Genomic DNA, 14,392 nt, shown 5'->3' with positions numbered 1-14,392 from the left:
CGAGGTCCCCAGTTCACGTCCCGTGTTTGGAGGGCGTTTATGGAGCGTKTGGGGGTCTCGGTCAGCCTGACCTCTGGTTATCACCCCGAGAGTAATGGGCAGGTGGAAAGAGTGAACCAGGAAGTGGGTAGGTTTCTGAGGTCGTATTGCCAGGACCGGCCAGGAGAATGGGCGAGGTACGTCCCATGGGCGGAGTTGGCGCAGAACTCACTCCATCACTCCTCCACYAACATATCGCCATTCCAATGCGTGCTGGGCWACCAYCCGGTCCTGGCTCCGTGGCATCAGAGTCAGACCGAAGCTCCTGCGGTGGAGGAGTGGGTACAGCGCTCTAGGGAGACCTGGCGGGCAGTCCAGGACTCTCTTAAGCAGGCCGGTGGACGGCAGAAGAAGAACGCTGACCGCCACCGCAGTGAAGCCCCTGTGTTCGCACCAGGGGACAGGGTCTGGCTCTCGGCCCGAAACCTGCCCCTCCGCCTGCCCTGCCGGGAGCTGGGGCCGCAGTGTGTGGGGCCATTTAAAGTCCTGAGGAGAATAAACAAGGTGTGTTATAGATTGCAACTTCCCTCTTACTATCGCATTAAACCCTCGTTTCATGTGTCTCTCCTCAGGCCGGTGGTAGCTGGTCCCCTACAAGAAGGTGAGGTGCCGGAGGTCCCTCCGCCCCCTCTTGACATCGAGGGGTCCCCGGCGTACACGGTACGAGCTATTCTGGACTCGAGACGCCGGGTGAGGGGCCTGCAGTACCTCGTGGACTGGGAGGGGTACGGTCCGGAGGAGAGGTGCTGGGTACCGGTGGGGGACATTTTGGATCCTTCCCTCTTGAAGGACTTTCACCGTTGTGTCTGATTTGATTTGTCCTGTTTCGTGTTAAGGTTTGGTTGTGGGCTATTTAAACCCAGTTGGCCCGCCGGCTTTTGTGCGGGCTTGTTTTTCTGTTTGTGGTGTTCGTTCATTCTTGTGGTGTCTGTTCCTGCTCAGTTTCGTCCTGTTTGTTGGACTTGGACTTTACGCGCCCTTGTGTGTGTGSCGTGACCGTCTCTCTGGTTATTTGGAATATTAKAAATCCACGTCTTTTGGAACTACCCTGCTCTCTGCGCCTGACTCCTTCACTCACCACTTTTYAAGTCCTGACATCTGGTCAAAAGTAGTGCACTATATAAGGAATAGGGTGCCATCTGGGATGCAGACATTGCCTTCTCACTGATGATGATGTGGAACCTTCTGCATTACATTCAAATCCATACTGTAAATGACCTGTGAGTTTTACTGACAACCCAGGTCACATGTTTTTTTGTCCTGACTGTGACATTGTCTGACTGGCCATGTCCTTTCTCTATTGCTCCATAACTTCATCTGTTTGATTTATGGGAAAAGTGGCTTTCCAGTAGTGATGCAAAAGGAATGACTGGGGAGAAGAAGGGGAAGAAAGGAGGACTGCCATATTCTTCACTCCAAATGTTCTTTAGAGAGAGAGAGAGAGAGAGAGAGAGAGAGAGAGAGAGAGAGAGAGAGAGACGTCAGTTCAACATGCTGATATCCATCCCAAATGAAAAGGGTCAGGGAAGTGACAATAAAGGGGGGTGAGCTACATATGCACTGTTGGGTGTAACTGTGGTCTGTGGACTAACTTAACCTGGAATCCAATGATATGGCTTACGCAGGACAAACGTCCATAAGGAACAACTGATGGTTAACAGGTGTTGGAGCACAAAAAAAACAGAAGATAAATATCTTCTCACGCTCAGGCTCTATCTCTTGTTCATCATGGTATAAATCCTGTGCTTAATCATATACATCTCTCTCTGTTTTTGAGTGTTCCAACAACACAAATTAGACCTTTTTGAAGTGTGTCCTGGGTACACTCTATCATTGGATTCCAGTCACTGTCGTTGAGCGCCCTGTTCCACATTAGCTGTTCCCTAGTACATATTTCCCACATATTTCCACCCAGCTTCAGTTGTTAATAAGAGAACAGAGATGTACTCCAGCGTATCATGGTCTGCGTCCCAAATSGCACCCTATTCCTTACGTAGTGAACTACTTTCGACCTGGACCTGGTTTCATCTCCGCTCTGCGGCTCTGTTCTGATCCTTTACTCTGCGTCAGTTTCCTGGAGACAGAAGAGAAAACAACAGTTCAGATTACTAATCATCTCTCACAGAGAGATCGCTTTACAAGACTGCTGCAGCTCAGTTCTCATGCATGCACTAACACATACTGGTAACTGCCAAAATAAAGGAAACACCAACATAAAGTGTCTTAATAGGGTGTTGGTCCACCACGAGCCGCTGTAACAGCTTCAATTTCACATTGGCATAGATTATACGTGTTCTAAGTGTCTGGAACTATACTGGAAGGATGAGACACCATTCTGCCAGGAGAAATTCCATCATTTGGTGTTTTGTTGATGGTGGTGGAAAACACTGTCTCAGGCACAGCTCCAGAATCTCCCATAAGTGTTCAATTGGGTTGAGAACTGGTAACTGACACACACACACACACACACACACACACACACACACACACCACACACACACACACACACCACACACACACACACAGCACACAACCCCTATGCCTCCTTTGAGACCCCTCTTTCAAAATCACATAGATCTCATAGCCATGGTAGCCAGTGTTCTGTATGGAATTATTGGATTCATTTGTGTAATGAACATATGGAAAAGTTCTTCAAATGGCTTTGATCATGTCAACTTCTGCAGACCTAAAGACAACGAACGTAATTAGAAATACAGGACTGAACACACATCTAGACACATAAATAGTCAAGCCTCGTGTTCCCTGGCTGATAGAATGCATCATTTAATTATGACCACACATACAGTAGTGTCTTGGCAGTCTTCGCTTATAGGCTTACTTCTTAAACTTGCGACTGTCAAGCTTGATCAAGTGGCCTCTGCAGCCTGTCTTGGTTCTATATAAGTGTTAGAAGTGTGTTATTATAAACTAATTAACAACACATAGCGTCAAGTATCTTGGCGGCCKCTGCTTAGGACTACTTCTCGAACTCGTTTGAATGTGCCATGTCAGGAACACCTATTGCCTTTTTTCAGTAAATCAGGAGAAAAGGAGAATGGAGTGCTACTATAATGTTTCATAGCATCCTTTGAAAACATCACGTGACCCTTTGCAAAGGGTAAAGTAGAATGACAGAGGTCAATACACTACTTATACTAAGATAAGAGCTGAACCATCTCTGACATATTTTGATCAGAGCGATTTCCCATAAAGTTTGAAATATGCTCAAGCCCATTACAGCCCAATGATACAGGTTTACAGTGTCTTGCAGCCAGCATCTTGAAGCCGGGCTGCACATGGCTTCAATACTGCCACTTACATCTGGTAACAGGCAGCCACCACTGCCACAAGTTAAAAGGTCCATCCCAATAAAGTTTATTTCGATGACTGCCATACATACACATCAGTAGAAAAGCCATACGATCTGGATCATTTGTTGTATCACTTTGTACTGTGGCCTAAATGTGTGTATTTGAGATATATACTGAACAAAAATATAAACTTAACATGTAAATTGTTGGTCCCATATTTCCTGAGCTGAAATAAAATACATTTTCTATACGCAGAAAAAGCTTATTTCTCTCAAATTTTGTGCACAAATTTGTTTACATTCCTGATATTGAGCATTTCTCCTTTGCCAATATAATCCATCCGCCTGACAAGTGTGGCATATTAAGAAGCTGATTATTGTCCCCAGCACAAAGTTCCCCTGTGTAATGATCATGCTGTTTAAAAGGCCACTCTAAAATGTGCAGTTTTGTCACACAACACAATGCCTCAGAGTCACAAGTCGTTTTAGAGAAAACCTCAGTCCACATCAAACCACGTCAGCCCAGGACCTCCACATCCGGTTTCTTCATCTATGGAATCGTCTGAGACCAGCCACCCGGACAGCTGATGAAACTGTGGGTTTGCACAACCAAAAAATGTCTGCACAAACTGTCTCAGGGAAGCTCATCTGTGTGCTCACCAGGGCCTTGAGCTGACTGCAGTTTGGCGTCGTACCAGACTTCAGTGGGAAAATGCTCACCTTCGATGGCCACTGGCACGCTGGAGAAGTAGCACTTCACAGATGAATCCCGGTTTCAACTGTACATGGTAGATGCTGATGTCAACTGACCCATTTCACAAGGATCCGTACATTCCTGGAAGCTGAAAATGTTCCTGGAAGCTGAATTCCTGGAAGCTGAAAATGTCTACATTTTTCCATGGCCTGCATACTCACCAGACATGTCCCCCATTGAGCATGTTTGGGGTGCTCTTAATCGACATGTACAACAGTGTTCCAGTTCCGACCAATATCCAGCAATTTCTCACAGCCATTGAAGAGGAGTGGGACAACATTCCACAGGCCACAATCAACAGCCTGATCAACAAAATGCTAAGGAGATGTGTCACGCTGCATGAAGTAAATGGTCCACAAATGAATTGTTGCACGTTGCATTTCAATTTTTGTTCAGTGTAGATAAGAGTTTGAGTTTCTTCTTCAACAAAACTTCAGTCATACACTACATGTAAGAACAAGTTGTAGAGGTAGAATATTTTCACCAAGAGGCAGCAGCGTTTCTACAATTATGTGTGAGCCCTAGGTATCTGAGGACACTGTCAGCGTCTGAAAAGGCATGGGAGAACGATTCCCCCTCTCATCCTGACTGGTTGCATCACCACCTGGTATGGCAATTGCTTGGCCTCCGACCGCACGGCACTACACAAAAATTTGAAAAATGTGTTTTTCTCTATATAGGGAAAAGGCAMGGGAGAACGATTTCCCCCTCTCATCCTGACTGGTTGCATCACCGCCTGGATTGGCAACTGCTTGGCCTCCGACCGCAAGGCACTACAGAGGGTAYTGCGTGCAGCCCAGTACATCACTGGGGCCAAGCTTTCTGCGATCCAGGACCTCTATACCAGGCAGTGTCAGAGGAAGGCCCAAAAAATTGACAAAGACTCCAGCCACCCTAGTCATAGATTGTTCTCTCTGCTACCACACGGTAAACAGCTTCTACCCCCAAGCCATAAGCAAATGGATACCCGGACTATTTGCATTGTCCCCACACCACCCACCATTTTTACGCTGCTGCTACTCTGTATATTATCCATGCATAGTCACTTTACCCCTATCTACATGTACATATTACCTCAATTACCTCGACTAACCGGTGCCCCCGCACATTGACTCTGTACCGGTACCCTGTGTATATAGCCTTGCTACTGTTATTTTATTGTTGTTCCTTAATATTRTTTATTTWATTTTTTACTTCCGTTTATTTTAGTAAATACTTTAAAACTTTTTTTTTCTTAAGACTGCATTGTTGGTTAAGGGCTTGTAAGTAAGCATTCACTGTTGTCTTCGGCGCATGTGACAAATACATTTTMATTTTGATTTGATTGAAGCCACGGAAGTTTAATCCCAACTGTGGTACTGCAGGCATTTTTTAGCAGAAAACAATCTTCATGGTCAACAATCTTCGCGGTCAATCATTATGTAAATAATAAATWAAAAAATCCAAGACAATCATGGTACCAATAATTGCTTCTAATACACCAGATGTATGTCTTTGGAACTAATTCATTTAAAATCAGACATTTTGTTAGTAATGGCAGCCTGCAGTACCACGGTCGGCCTTAAATTTAAGTTAATGTGTCCGCTTGCTTCCCATCCGAAYCAGTTCGGAACAGTTTGTGCATATATCATGATTACATTTCGTGACGTTTTGTTCGTTTTGGCCTTTGGCAAGTTTTTTTTGAACTGTTTGTGCACACAAAAAAAATTACTGAGGCAAGCCAAAATCTATTCCCCTTCGCCGGTGATTGGTCAACAGTAAGGATTCTTCAATGAAGTGTTTCTTGTCATTCAACGATAGGCAAATTGTTTMCATGCACACTTTCCACTTGAGAAATACTGTACCAAACATCTTAGAATCGTTGTATAATTGCACGTCTAAGATCTCCTCGGCATAAACGTAAAAATGTATGAGATTTCTTGATTTATCTTAGTTTCCCCCCTATTCCCTATATAGTGCACTACTTTTGTCCAGTACCCATGGGGCTCTGCTCAAAAGTAGTGCACTAGGTTGGCTGCCATTTGGGACAAAGACACTTTTTAGACAGTTGACTGAAGTCCATAACGCTAAACTCATCTATATCCTCTCACTACTTCAACCTCAGGACACCACAGAGATTTATGACTGCATTCATCACCTGGGAATGTAGTATATGTCAGAGAGAGGGAGGGGGGAGAGAGGGGGAGCTTTCGGTGTCTTTCTGGGCTAGTTACTACCCTGTTACTACAAGCCATTGTATGTCAGAGAGAGGAGGGGGGGAGAGGGGGAGCTTTCGGTGTCTTTTTGGGCTAGTTATTACCCTTTTACTACACGTCTACAGCACAGATCCAATCACAATATCATAAAGAAGAAATTAACATTCAATAAAATACTTCAGCTGTGCTTCAGATGGTTGCACGTAAGGGTCAACGTTATTGTTATTACGGTATTGGTGAAGATAATTTATGACATAACAGTAAATGGACTGTGGTGCTCGGTGGATCACTGCTCCAGTATTTGGTTGAGCAAAGATGCTTTATAAAAAGTTATTTCCTGCTCTTCAATCTTCCCCATTTATCATTGGAAAAAGTAAAGTTATTTTTCATAAAGGCATTCAGCTAACAAACATTTGGATTGAGATCTTGTAGAGTGGTCTTTAAAAAACAGCAAACGGAGCTGTATCAAGGTGCTAATAATGTGAATGATGCTCTGTTTCCCATTTCTGAAGAAGAAAAATTACACAATTGAATAGTTCAATGAAACATTCCTTTTGATAATCACATCCACAGTGGGTATCATAGTATTCACCCCCTTGGATCTTTCACATTTTGTTGCGTTACAAAGAGGGATTGAAATGGTTTTAATTGTGATTTTTTTTGTCTTTGATTTACACAAAATACTCCATAATGTCAAAGTGAAATGAAAATTCTACAAATGTTTACAAATTAATAAAATTGAATAACTAAAATATAGTTGCTGCATAAGTGTTCACTCCCTTTGTTTAGACAAGCTTAAATTAGTTCAGGAGTAAAATATGTCTTAACAAATCACATAATAAGTTACACTCAATAATAGGGATTGACATGATTATTTAATGACTACCTCTATCTCTGTCTCCCATACATACAACATCTGTCAGGTTCCTCAGTCAAGTATTGAATTTCAAGCACAGATTCAACAGCAAAGACCAGGGAGCTTTTGAAAAAGCCTAAAAAATAAGTGATTGGTAGATGGGTAACAATAATAAATCAGACATTGAATCTCTTTAAGCATGGTGAAGTTAATCATTATGCTGTGGATGATGTATTGAACCACCCAGATACATGAAAGATACAGTCGTCCTTCTGAACTGAGCTGCAGGAACGGAAGGAAACTGCTTAGAGATGTCACCATGAGGCCATTTGGAATTTAACAAAAGCTAGAGTTCAATGGCTGTGATGGGAGAAAATTGAGAATGGATCAACAACATTATAGTTACTCCACAATAATGACTTAAATGACAGAGTGAAAAGAAGAATACAATTATACAGAACAAAACAAATCCAAAACATGCGTCGTGTATATGTGACAAAGCACAAACGTTATATTGCAAGAAAACAAGGCAAAGGAATATACTTTTTTGGCCTATATGCAAAGCCTTATGTTAGAAGCAAATCCAAAATGGTCTCTTCGAAAAATTACTTGCACATCACAGGAACATTCCTATGAAAACGTTAGTAAATTACCTAATGACTCTTAAGGGAACATTCTCTAAAGTTATGGGGACATTTCTTGTTAGCTGGGTAGCCATAACCCCCAACACCTTGACAGAGATTGAAGAATGTATATAAATATAGCACAATCCAGGTGTGCAAAGCTCTTAGAGACTAACCCAAGAAGCATCACAGCTGTAATGGCTGCCAAGAGTGTTTCTAACATGTATTAACATGTGAATTGAAATCCAAGGGGGTGAAWACTTATGATACCTACAGTATAACCAATGATGTGTGCTATTACTGGGTCTATAGCCAATGGTGTGTCTGATTACTGATTCTATAACCAATGGTGTGTAAGATGAATGGTCTGCTCTTTGGTCTGTGCCATGATGATGTGTCTGTGAAGGGTGTTTGCAGCCTGTTGGTCAGATGGTGGTGAAACTAATGTCAAACATATGGCCCTCCTAGGTTCACACGATACAGTTAAAATGATGCAGACAATACGCTGTCTCCCTTACTTCCTCTCTCTGTCTCTCAACACAGAATGTAAGAGGAAAATGGTGGATTTTGTACATTGAAATCATTTTGACTGACTTTGACATTTACAGAGGTGAACGTTTAGAGGATCTGATTGGCCTGTAAACACAATGCCACATAACAGACCCTTTTATCCAAGACAGTTTACATTACAATGAGAGCATACATTTGTAGTACATGTGTGATCCCTGTATAAGTGTTTTCCCTGTGTTGCTGCTAACTCTGAGCCTTCTCAGTGTTGATGCATTTTAACAACAGCCCCCCCCCCCCCATGAAGACATCACTTGAACATCCATGTATGGGTCCCAAATGGTGCATTATTCCCTCCCTATATAATGTACTACTGTCATCCAGGGACCTGGTCAAAAGTAGTACACTAAATAGGGAAAAGGGTGTCATTTGGGACAAACACAGTATGACCTGTAGAACAGAGGGACACAGTGCCCCCTACTGGACATGACTGGATGAAGCGTTCTGACAACATTATCCCAACATAAAACTTCAAAGTCATTTCCAGCCTGTTCCTGCTGCTAATATAATCTTTAGCTGCTGCTAATATAATGATCAGCTATACAGAGCTCATGAGACCTGTCGTGAAAATTATGTCTGTGTGTCTGTCTGTCTGTCTGTCCTTCAACGTTCTTGAGAACTGGGCTGGGTTCCCCAAAAGCATCATATCACTAAGATCATCTTTCGTCCATTTAGTTTCAATGAAATTAAAATGTTCTTAGTGCTAAAATGAGTCCAAATATATTTATCTCCATTTGGCTGAAGTATGTACAACCCATTACACTGACTATCAAAATGTCATAATGGGATTTAAGATTTGAGATGAGGTTTGAGGAAAAAGAGCTTGGCTTGAAAGTCTGACGGTGATCTGATTGTCAGGTTAACAGGGTATGTCTGCTCTCTGAGTAGGGTTATAATAGAGATGAATGGCCATAGGTCAGCCTGATCTGATAAACGCAGTCTGCTGGTTTACTGCTAACTGATGTGCCGTAGACATATAGCAAGTAGCCTCCTGCTGCCAGCTAGAAGTGTAGGCTAATCAGGTTAGCTGTGGCCATAGAGTAGACTGTGGCTGAGATGGTCTATAATGTGTGTATTCCAAATGGCACCCTATTCCCTATGTACTGTAGTGCCCTACTTTTGATCGTGGCCCATATGGCTCTGGTCAAAAGTAGTACACTATGTAGAGACTACGGTGCCGTTTAGGACGCAGCTCGMGTTTTGGCTATGGTGGTGAGGAACTGTAGTCTGTGGCTACAGGAGAGGTAGAGGATGCTTGTGGTTGCCATGGTCTATAATGTTGTAACAGGTATTTGGATGTGGTTGATGAATTGATCAGGCTGGAAGAGGCTGACGACATTCTGGTCAGAAATAGCCTTGGACGCCTTTCAACGAGACGAGATTTGGAAAGATTATTTAGTCAGACTAGATTAGAAACATCCCTCTGACAACATCATTGATTTATGGACAACAGCCATGTGTATCCCATCCCAGACACAGTGCTAACCAGGTCAGACTCTGGGGATGATGTTGGGTAGTTGTAGTGGAGATTTATTTTCCATCTGCCTGATATAAAAGTCAATAGATKAGTGAAATGGTTCCACCTGCTGGACTTTAGGTGTCACTACAACCCCAACTAGCCACTGCCTAGTCTAGGACTACTGSTCCTCTCCATTAGCCAGGTCAAGCAGACTGATCGCTGCGCTCACGTTTTGTTTCGAGTGCAACAGAATGTGAGCTATTGATAGATCAAGCTGGTTTCCTTAAGCCTACCTTTCCTGACTCAGTTTAAGGGAAGGAGAGCAGGTCCTGTGAACTGAGCATATGTGAGCAGAGTAGACTAGGCCTACATAGAAAGCTGATCTCAATTTGCTCCCTACCCTTCACCTTGGCCTCCCTAACCCTTTGATGTTTGTCGTTTTGAAGGGTCTGGAATCCAGATAGCTATAAGAAGAGGGTTAGTGTCTAGTTGCCTCTGTATGTTCTAGCCTACATGTTGACATCAGTAACACCATATACATTCATCCACAAAACAGAAATACAACATTATTTGATATCACTGACCGGATAACGTAACTAGTACAACATGTACACACGGTTCTTGGTTTCAATGGCTCATTGTGTAAGTATATCAGTCTAATCTCAAATGGCAATGAAGTAGGTACAGTATCAAGGTGAGTTTTACAATCAAATAGGAAATGACCAACAACCTAAACCTACTAGTTAAAAGGGAACTGTGTAAACTACTCACCTGTGAACACCATGTAAACTAGTGTTCTGTACTGTAATTGACTATTCTAACAGTAGTTTTTGGTTGAAGGTGCAGAATGCTGTGTATGGAAGATTGACAGGGGTGTCCTGTACAGGAGCAATGCCAGTGGAACTTGGGGACACAGTGYAATTTAGCTCCAAAAAGGTTGAGCGAGATCTGTTGAGTTCTCTAACAGCCCCCCGTCCGCTTCTCCATCTCTACCTCCAACCCCTGCATACCACTCCCACAATGCACTTAAGAGTTTGGAAGGGGGCAATGTTCCAGTAGGAGCCTTCTGCACAAGTGCAAAGCTAAACCAAACAGTCATCACACAGCTACAGCAGCCTCATAGTGAACACGGCATCAACATGCAGTTTTATGACTTTTATGTTAAGCTGGAGGAGTGTAAATGTGCATGCTTGGAGATTTCACTAAAGCATAGAGTGCCTCCTATGCATGGTATGACACACTTAAACTTCAGATCACTGCTAGCTCAGCAAAGGTTCCTGTGCGCCCCTCAACAAATCCTGACCACTTTGTGCGGGAGCATCTCTTCCCCAGGTTCCATGGAAACTCAGCAACCACATATGGAAAGGAAAATGAGCAGGTGGCCAACACATGGATGGAGAGCTGTGGGTTTAGTCTGGAGAGCAGAGGCACAGGAGTGAGTGTCAAGGAGCCATGGCTTTCTGCAAGCCCAGATGGAGTGTTAAACTGTCAAAAACTTCTAGAAATCAAATGTCCTGTTCTGAGTAAGAAGTGTGAGTCTCTAGCAAACTCACTGATGTGAAGCTGGTGGYTGGGATTCCTCAGCTGCAACCTAATGGAACCCGTGGGTACTACATGTAGGTGTAAACGGGCATGTTCTGCACAGGACTGGAGAGATGCAAACTGCTGTCTGGGCTCCATCCGAGCTGGTTGTTATTGATATGCCTTTTGATGTGAAGTTATGTGCTGATGTAATCACTAAACTAAAGGCATTGTATTTCCCACATATGCTGCCAAGGATAGTATATGAGTTCCAGATAGGCAGACTAACTCTGTGCTCCAAATATGTTAATCTATGTGGTATCTAGGCTCGGGGCATAATACTTTGCTTTTAAATAGTTCTTATATTTTGTGCCTTGTAAAGCTCTGTCAGCTCTASTGTATCTAAGCTTAACTCTTGGTTGTTTTTTTTGTTTTGCAGTTCTCTTCATATGCACATTGACCTGATTTATATTTGCATAATTCTTCTTGGTGTTTTTTATGTCTTGCCTTGTACAGCTCTCTTCATACATGCTTATCTAATGTCTAAGGATAACACCGTATGATTTATGAATATTTTAATCGTACCTTGTATAGCTCTTTTTGCATACGGCACTTCYTGAACTTATCTAAGCATACCGTAACTCATCTTGCACTTTGCAAATTACGGAGTTAATAAAAACATGAAATTCCACATTGACATTTTCTTTGATACTTACCATTTTGAAAAGAAAGATGAGGCATGTCTAAAGTATTCAAAAGTGTTTTCAGTTTGATTCTGGGTTTGGTTTTCAAGGGCACAAATTAAGAAAAATTGTGTCACTTGACAAACATTTGTCTTCCCTCTTGGTCTGTTAGTGACATTTGTGTTGAAGAAAATGTATTTGAAATAGATTTAAAAAGGCATTATAGCAGCACCTAGTGGATGCCTGTAATTATCAGGAACAGGCAAAGTTACAGTACATTTCAAATATAGGAACAAATAATTAAGATTAAACTAATATATATATATATATATATATATACATACATACATGCACACACACATAGTATCTCAGGTGGATGAAATTATAGTGTTTAAAGTTACATTTCAAATGTATGAACATTCTCACTGCTCATTCTGCATCCTCATGGATGATCTCACTCTGCATGTTAACAAGTGCTGCACAGATTCTAAGGACTTTTCCCATCAGCCTGACACACAAAATGGACACAGTCTGGGAGAGGATTTGAACACCTTGAGTCTAATAACTCTCTCAACATGTATATGCACATTAGCTATCCTTCTTGTGCTTGCGACATCCTCGTCAGACAGCTGTCCTCCTTTCTGGGTGAAGGCTGGTATGGCAAGGTTTACCTTACTCTCATACAGCAGATCTCGGATGGTGAAGCCCGTCAGCCATAACTTCATCGCCAGGCCTAAGGTATTCCAGGAAGCCAGAGTTTTGGGTGATGAACTTGTCACTGCATCTGCCTCTATATGCAGGAGAAATMAACATAATGAGTGTACATGTAGCAATGGCAACCAAATACTTGAGAGTATTGCTGGAATAATAGTGGCTGTATGACTCCCATCTGGAATCGAGATTGTGTGCTTTCTGAACAATGGTCTCAGAGCTGTGGATGATGCAAGTGGTGTTGGATAACTTCTCTTTGAAGCACTGAGGCAGCGTCTTCTGGATTGTCTAACCTCGGCTGCCATGGAATGTAGATCCTCATGAGCTCCTCCATTGTGTCAATCCAGTAGGAAAGGACTCTGCTCACTACTCCCTGGGACACAGCAAAGTGTTCAGCAAGATCACTGTGGAGTCGATTCAGATTCATCAAGGTTATCAGTATTTGATCAGTGATATGCATTTTTAAGTTAGCCGTGTAGAATTTCTGCAGAAATGCTACATGGTCAAAGAAAACACTAAGAGGAAGGCCAGTATCCAACACTGAGCTAGTGTCATTCTTCAGGATGGTGTGGGTCAATGACTCTGCACCACCACATTGGGTTTGTTTGTGGCAGGTGGGCTTGTTGACTGGTTCTCTTGACACGTAGCTGTGATCAGTCAGTGCTGGAACATTCCCATTGAGTATAAGAGAGACCACAAGTTTAACAAAATAAAATCCACAGACAGCCTACTGGTTATGGTTAGGTTAAAAGAAAGAAAACAATTTGAACGTTTAATAATTTAGCTAGCTAGACATTTCATGAGCATCACCAGTGGAATGCCAGCAATGATGGGGATAATTATTGCATTGGTGAGACATTGTTAGTTATCCAACAACTTCTGTCTGACAATGTAGGGGATGAGCTAATTAGCTAGCAACAACATCAGATGGGCTGCCCCCCAAGCTAAGTAAGTAAACTAGGCAACAGTTAGCTAGCTACAGTATGTTAGGACTTAGGAATGGCTACCTACGTACTACTAACATAGTTAGCTAAGCTAGCTAACGTCTGCCTGATTCAGGATACCTTATCTGTGACGATAGCTAGCGAGTAACGTTAGCAGCTAGCTAACAGCTACCGTTACCTGTATGTGTTGATGTACTGATGAGATGTCACCTTCTGATCTGTACTGGAGCATCATAGCCCAGCCACTTCTCAGTGAAAGGATGCTCTTCAGTCGGCATCTTGTCCACGAAGTGATAGGAACACATATAGGGTCGGTTTGGAGGTTTAATTTTATTTATGTTTGGAGGTTTCTTCAAGTTCAAAGCTCTGAGCCAAARCCGAAGACTCCTCGCCCTTAGGAGGCGGGTGCAAATCAAAAGGCGCCTCACAACTGCACTACCTTCTCAAAAAAGTTAGGCGGTCAAAACACTCCTGTTCCATGAACAGCTTCCGTTTCTGCCAGTTATTGTGGCATCCCCTTACCGATCATAAAATGCCTGTTTTTCGTGAGTCCATATTTGMGAAGCTGTAAGAAGCGACAGTGAGATATGTAACTTGCTAGCTAAGAACTGTTGTCCGGAAGTGCTTAACCGGAAGTCACCCACACAAAAAAACTAAACAGACTACGTCCATATTTCCGTTGAAAATAAGGTGAATAGACTGTACTCTACATGACTCATACTTCAACTAG

General features: G+C 42.7%; 1 long non-coding RNA gene across 1 annotated transcript; it reads right to left on the bottom strand.

Annotated features, from left to right (window-relative positions):
* Positions 1–11,884: 11,884 nt before the first annotated feature.
* On the bottom strand, positions 11,885–14,308 carry LOC139022815 (uncharacterized). Its single transcript, XR_011473864.1, has 2 exons — positions 13,841–14,308; positions 11,885–13,381 (listed from the first exon to the last, which is right to left on the bottom strand). It is a non-coding gene; the product is annotated as an uncharacterized lncRNA (long non-coding RNA).
* Between the last annotated feature and the right edge of the window lie 84 nt (positions 14,309–14,392).

This window comes from Salvelinus sp. IW2-2015, linkage group LG22, assembly GCF_002910315.2.
Source record: "Salvelinus sp. IW2-2015 linkage group LG22, ASM291031v2, whole genome shotgun sequence".
NCBI classification, from domain to species: domain Eukaryota; kingdom Metazoa; phylum Chordata; class Actinopteri; order Salmoniformes; family Salmonidae; genus Salvelinus; species Salvelinus sp. IW2-2015.
This window is presented reverse-complemented; position numbering and strand designations above follow the sequence as displayed.